This window comes from Temnothorax nylanderi, unplaced genomic scaffold, assembly GCF_030848795.1.
Source record: "Temnothorax nylanderi isolate EJ_2023f unplaced genomic scaffold, tnyl_v1.0 TNYL_tig0377_pilon, whole genome shotgun sequence".
Taxonomy (NCBI): domain Eukaryota; kingdom Metazoa; phylum Arthropoda; class Insecta; order Hymenoptera; family Formicidae; genus Temnothorax; species Temnothorax nylanderi.
The window spans coordinates 86,756-93,864 of NW_027249439.1; the positions used below are offsets into that span (position 1 = coordinate 86,756).

Genomic DNA, 7,109 nt, shown 5'->3' on the forward strand with positions numbered 1-7,109 from the left:
TGTCCTTTCTTCACACTTCACGTAGCTATCAATTCTCATACGTCTAAACTTATGTCAAGATGGAATTATAAATTTTACTGAAGCTTTACACAACCATTTTGTTTAATCTTTTGTAATATTATATGGAAAACAATAGGTATCATAACATTCATAATCTTTTACATTTATGTGTTGACGTAAGAAGATTTGGGCCACTGGATAATTTTAGTACCTTTCGTTTTGAGAACTACATGACGTATATCAAAAAACAATTTTAAAAAAGTGAAAAACCATTGCAACAATTATTTAAATTAAAAGATATAAAGAGATTAAAAATGTTGGCACCTTGTCATTAAAACATAATTACAATAACCACAAACTACATATATATACATGTAAATATTTACATGTAGTAATGGACCTATACTGATGATTATAACGTTCAAGCATCAATATCTGCAAATATCAAGCGAAGAATTTAACATAAATTGTAAGGTTTCAACAATAATTGTTGTCTCTTAAAAAATGGGTTATGTATTTTAGTTATAAACATAGTTGAAAAAAATAATAAAGATATTTTTGTCATTGGTGAAAAGTTAAAATATGTAAAAGCTGTATATAAATCACCTTGCAAATCTAGCAACTTTAATACTAATGTAACGACAGCAAGTAGTGATATAGGCCAGTCATATTAGAGTAATTTAGGGGGTTAACCTTCCAATTACTCTTTTCAGGTTGCAACCACCATGAATCGCTTTGATTTAAGGTGCTGTAAGTGGGATTAATTTTGCTTCGCATAATTAATGCGCATTAAAAAGTTATTAACAATATTATCAACAAAAAACGCAATTTTTTTTATTTTTTCTCAAATATCTCGAAAACTAAGCAAGATAGGGTAACTAACTATACGTACCTTTTTTGTAGAGCGTAAAATTATCTACAATAATGATCTGAACAACATTTATCGTCAAGTCAGTCGTTTAGCTTGCACGCGCCGTCAAAGTCCGAGACTCGGATCTCGAAAACCCTCGACTTCATCGTTTTTTTGATGTTGCGTCGGTGATTTTTTTCAGTCATTTAAAATGGAATTAAAAATCCCCCAAAAATCACACATCATCTGAGAACTACAAAGAATACTTTTCAGGGTATAATCGATTTTTTAGACCCTTTTTCTTTAGTTTGTAGCTATGTAAGCAAAAAATTTTGATTTTTTGGACTACTCTTAGTTTTTCGCTGTTTTCAGACCTTAGAATTTATTTGAGACGAATTTTATCGTATGCATCTTGTTGTGGACGAAATTTGCAACAAAAAAGGACCCTTGTATTTTTTTCGTACGACGAACGCTGATTTTTTTATTGACGCGCAAAGTTATCTAATATTGCGCATAGGTCGGATAACGCTTAATTTTGTGCGTCAATAAAAAAATCAGCGTTTGTCGTACGAAAAAAATACAAGGGTCCTTTTTTGTTGCAAATTTCGTCCACAACAAGATGCATATGATAAAATTCGTCTCAAATAAATTATAAGGCCTGAAAACAGCGAAAAACTAAGAGTAGTTTAAAAAATCAAAATTTTTTGCTTACATAGCTACAAATTAAAGAAAAAGGGTCTAAAAAATCGGTTACACCCTGAAAAGTATTCTTTGTAGTTCTCAGATGATGTGTGATTTTTTGGGAATTTTTAATTCCTTTTTAAATAACGGAAAAAAATCACCGACGCAACATCAAAAAAACGATGAAATCGAGGGTTTTCGGGATCCGAGTCTCGGACTTTGACGGCGCGTGCAAGCTAAACGACTGACTTGACGATAAATGTTGTTCAGATCATTATTGTAGATAATTTTACGCTCTACAAAAAAGGTACGTATAGTTAGTTACCCTATCTTGCTTAGTTTTCGAGATATTTGAGAAAAAATAAAAAAAAATCGCGTTTTTTGTTGATAATATTGTTAATAACTTTTTAATGCGCATTAATTATGCAAAGCAAAATTAATCCCACTTACAGCACCTTAAATCAAAGCGATTCATGGTGGTTGCAACCTGAAAAGAGTAATTGGAAGGTTCGATGTCTAATATGACTGGCCTAATAACATTTTTTTCCTGGCCAATAACAGACTAAGCATGGAAAGCATAAAAAATTTCTTTTGGAAATGATCAGAACACGTTTGCAATATTTCCCTTAAACCATACAATGTAGTTATTTTCGTTTGTTTTTCCTATTTTTTTGTTTTTTTTCCCACGCATATTAACATATTTTACATATTTATTTCAATAGTTTCTGTGGCAACTCAGCCACCAGCCTCCAGGGTAACCTCCGTACCTACGCTCCGACGACACGTGGTTTCCGCGACAGCAAGCAGGTTATTATTTACGATGCGCGCGGGGCAAATTCAAGTCGTCAAACGCGGAGAGATTCAAGTCATCGGTAAGCGAGAATTTCAGATCGCTTCCTGGATGACAGATTGCAAGATTCACGATACGCAAGTATCCTAGCAACCCCGTTGTTGATACTCGCCGCCGATTTTTCTCGGGTATAAAAGAGGAGCCCGTCGCAGGCAGTGATGCCGCTGTGCAGACCGACCAGCATGCTACAGCGTGTGGAGGGGATGCGCCGGCAAGGCTGCGCAAGGCATAGCCACGCACACTAATGCAAGCTCCTCTGTCCGTGTACGCTCGGCCCAAAGAAGGACAGAACACGATCGTTGTCTCCTTCTCTCTTGAGCTATGACGTCGCTATGCCAGTGCCGGCTATGCCGGCACATATTTCAGATCTCGCGACTCTCCGAATCTCGCGTGGGCAAATCGACGATGGGCGACGTTATTTATTGTAAACTTATTCTTTTCCTATAAATTATCGAGATATATGTCAATCATTCTGTCGTTATTCACTGATATATGTATAATCAATTTCAATTGTGAATAATATGTAAATAAAATGTCTAAAAATATAAAAATTACCAAATGCAATGACATAAATCTTTATAAACATAAAAAGTTAAAAGAATTCTCCGTTTTTTTTTAATTTGCAGACCGTGAAATATTTGTTTTGATTAAAGTTGAACTTTGCAAATGTAACAATGTATAAAAATCCACTCTTGGCCAATATGCACGCTGTTTTTTTTTTTTTATTTCTTACATAACCAACCAACATTAACTTTAACATGATAATATTATCTAAATGTAAATAATAAAATTAAATATTAATTCTGAATAAAAAATTATAGCTTGTAGTATTTTTACTTATTTAATTTATTTTGTATTTATATACAACGTGCATACTGTTGCTCAACGGAAACCGCGAGAAGGTGGTGGTCTTTTCCGTCAGGAAGGAAATGTAAAGAATTGTTAATTTATTATTTGTAATCATTGTAATAATAAAAAATCAATTTTTTACATTTCCTTGTGTGTGTGTGTGTGTGTGTGTGTGTGTGTGTGTGTGTGTGTGTGTGTGTGTGTGTGTGTGTGTGTGTGTGTGTTATTGCACACAAATTCTTAACACTATTATATTTCTTTGGCAGATTTCTTGAATGTTTTTATAAGCGTAATGTCAAATGCTGACAAAATTTTTTACACGCTTATCGTTTGTAAGCGTGATGTCAAACGTGCAAGATTTTGATAATATAACATTAAACATTTTCAATCTGCAAACGAGAGACGATATCATCCGCAGCATATAGCTTTAAAATATTGTCTTTTGTAGCAGTCCAGCCTACGAATAATCCACAATCACATAAAATGTTGAACAGTTTTCTCGAACGGTTAAAAAAACGTCTGTATGCCCGTGCATCATTAATTTGTTAAGGTATTTCTCACATCCTAAATCTCATCCAAAAATAAATAGATTTAAAATTTTGAATTTTTTTTAAAGAAAATGCTGTATCAAAAAATTTTAAATGTTCCTAAAAAACTGTATAACAGACTTGGAAGTAAAAGTTTGTATATACAGACAAGGGCTTATTTGAACTTGAAAATTATATTTTACATTTCTTTAATGCATTTCTAATAATACGCATGTGAGTATAAAAATCCAATGTGTCGTTCTACACATGGTGATCATTATTGTATAAAAAGTTAATGATAATAATGATAAATGGCACACATTTGTGTGATAAAATTTGTTAATATAAATCTCAAAAATATACATAATTATATGTAAAATATGTCTGTTTATTAATAGTAATTACGATGTGTGATAATTATTTTTAGAAAGATACATTGGATTTTACATTGGATTTTTGAATACGTGTATTACATACATTACAAAAATGTCAAATATACATAAAAAATTATAATAAGCTTTTGTCTTCATATATAAACTTATCGGTCTGTTAACATTTTTGGAAAAAAGAACATTTGAAACTTTCCTATACAGTGTATTTTCTTCAAAGACAAATAAACATTTCTTGATAGAATTATTTTAGGATGATAATATATTAGGAATATCTCAGAATGAAATGATAGAAAGGCACACAAATGTAGTTACAGTTATTTAAGAAAACTATTTGACATGTTATATAATTCTTACATGTTATATAATTGGAAAAAATTTTAGGTAATAAGACAAATGCGCATTTTGCATTCTTCTGTTTTATTGTTAATATATTACATTTTAGTTAAAATAATAATTTTTTATTTGCGTTTCCCCCCTTCCTCCACGTCCACCTCTTCCACGCCCACCTCCTCCACCATTTCTTGCTCCTCTCCAGGGGAACTTGGTGAGGCCCCCCCGCTGCCTGTGCCAGCGGGCACGCGACCGCCCACCTCCACTGCCACGGCCTCGTCCTCGGAAAAGATCTGAAATTAAAATGTACAAATAAATGACAAATGGCGGAAAAGCAACATATATATATAATGTATGTGAGGTACAAGAGAGTGGCAGTGTGGTCTTGTGGTAAAGCGCCAGACTCGTAATCCCGAGGACCCGGGTTCGAGTCCACCTGACCACAGGAATTTTGATATTCCAAACTGCACCCCCCGCACGAGTAAGGCTCGTGCGGAGAAACTGGGCTATCTTTCGGAGGAGAAATGGAGAAATTAAATTAAATTAAATTAAATTAAATTAAATTAAATTTGAATGTACTTGTGTTGGTCTTGTTCATATGCTCGTTCTCGTTCTCCAGTGCTAATGCTCGCTCTTGATATTTTTGATAAAGTTCTAACGACTGCTTTAATCAAAAAATCAAATTTTCGAAAATTTGATTTTTTGATTAAAGCAGTCGTTAGAACTTTATCAAGAACACAAAGCTGATCGCGGATGTAGAAGAGATGATAAATAAAAAGACCACTAGACCTTTATATGAAATTTCTTTTACTTCTAAATACAAAGAGGTACATTCAAATTTAATTTCTCCATTTCTCCTCCGAAAGATAGCCCAGTTTCTCCGCACGAGCCCCACTCGTGCGGGGGGTGCAGTTTGGAATATAAAAATTCCTGTGGTCAGGTGGACTCGAACCCGGGTCCTCGGGATTACGAGTCTGGCGCTTTAGTCTGGTGCATGTGTGTATATTATACACACATGCACACACATATATATTTCTTTATACATACATATATATGTAATATTGGTATGTAATATTACATTGCACGTATGTATACATGTATGTATGTATGTATGTATGTACCTATGTATATATAATATACCTTGCTGCTGTTGTTGCTGCTGCTGCGGAAGGTGTTGTCCCTCCCTTTCCTGCTGCTGGCTTTGCTGCGGCTGGCCCTGCTGGCTCTGCTGGCCCTGGTTTTCGGCCAGTGTTTGCACTTGCTGGGCCACCTGTTGCAGTTGCATTTTCTGTTCCTGATACAAGTTCAACAACTGGCCTTCATTTCCGGCTTTTTTTGACCTGTAAAATACATAAGTAAAATACATATCAGTATCATATCACTATCATTTTCATGTATAATATCAGTCTTACTAAACGATATACTTGCTCTATTACCAATACATTAATAACATTGATATACATTATAAATATATCGATACAGATTCTAAATAAATTATAATGAATTGTTTCTGACTAACCCGTCGTATCCTGCTGATCCTGCATCGTAGCGTGCACGCTGTCCTCTTTCGCCATATCTTTTGTTTTTCGTCCGCTAGTTCCGCGAGTCAGCAATGTCAACAAGCATTTTTCATTTGGCTTCTAGTGATTCTAGTTTATGCGTGTCTGCCTGTTTGTTAAAAAATGTCGTGTCGTTGACCGCTTCGTTGAGTGTACATTTTAACGAACGCAACTCATATTCACGAGTTTTAAAGGTAACACACGCACGCACACACACGTACACATACACATACGCTCCACTCGTATTCATAGTCACATTCACACACTCAAATTTACACTCACAACATTTTTAATTCCTATTTATATTTTAACATTTGTATTTTTCGTTTTCTGTCATTATCTTATAATCAATGGAAATGTGTGATAAATTAACGAAAAGATCTAAGCGAAGCTTTGTCGAAGCTTGGCTTAATGATGATCGATATAAATCTTGGATACGCAAAGTATCATCTAATAATAGCACAGGCCCACAAAAAAAGAAAAGTTGTCTGCGCCATGGACTAGACCATGGTATTCCCATGTATTTTTGCCTGCTGAAACCGAATATGACCTCAGTTTTGCCCCTACACGTCAGGATTTTTTTCTACAGTCAAAAACAAGATGTTTTGCCCACGAAACACCTTTTTTTTGGCTGTAGAAAAAAATCCTGACGTGTAGGGGCAAAACTGAGGTCATATTCGGTTTCAGCAGGCGAAAATACATGGGAATACCATGGTCTAGTCCATGGCGCAGACAACTTTTCTTTTGTCTGCACCATGGTCTAGTCTGTGCACAGGCCCACAAAAAAAGAAAAGTTGTCTGCACCATGGACTAGACCATGGTATTCCCATGTATTTTCACCTGCTGAAACCGAATATGATCTCAGTTTTGCCCCTACACGTCAGGATTTTTTTCTACAGTCAAAAACAAGGTGTTTTGCCCCCTACGAAACACCTTTTTTTTGGCTGTAGAAAAAAATCCTGACGTGTAGGGGCAAAACTGAGGTCATATTCGGTTTCAGCAGGCGAAAATACATGGGAATACCATGGTCTAGTCCATGGCGCAGACAACTTTTCTTTTTTTGTGGGCCTG

At 34.9% G+C, this 7,109-nt stretch overlaps 2 long non-coding RNA genes across 2 annotated transcripts; one reads left to right on the plus strand and one right to left on the minus strand.

Annotated features, from left to right (window-relative positions):
• Nucleotides 1-1,596: 1,596 nt before the first annotated feature.
• LOC139781967 (uncharacterized) lies at nt 1,597-2,537 on the plus strand. The gene is made up of 2 exons (XR_011720741.1): nt 1,597-1,838; nt 1,984-2,537. It is a non-coding gene; the product is annotated as an uncharacterized lncRNA (long non-coding RNA).
• Nucleotides 2,538-4,454: 1,917 nt separating this feature from the next.
• Nucleotides 4,455-7,109, minus strand: LOC139781965 (uncharacterized). The gene is made up of 3 exons (XR_011720740.1): nt 5,999-7,109; nt 5,620-5,819; nt 4,455-4,772 (listed from the first exon to the last, which is right to left on the minus strand). It is a non-coding gene; the product is annotated as an uncharacterized lncRNA (long non-coding RNA).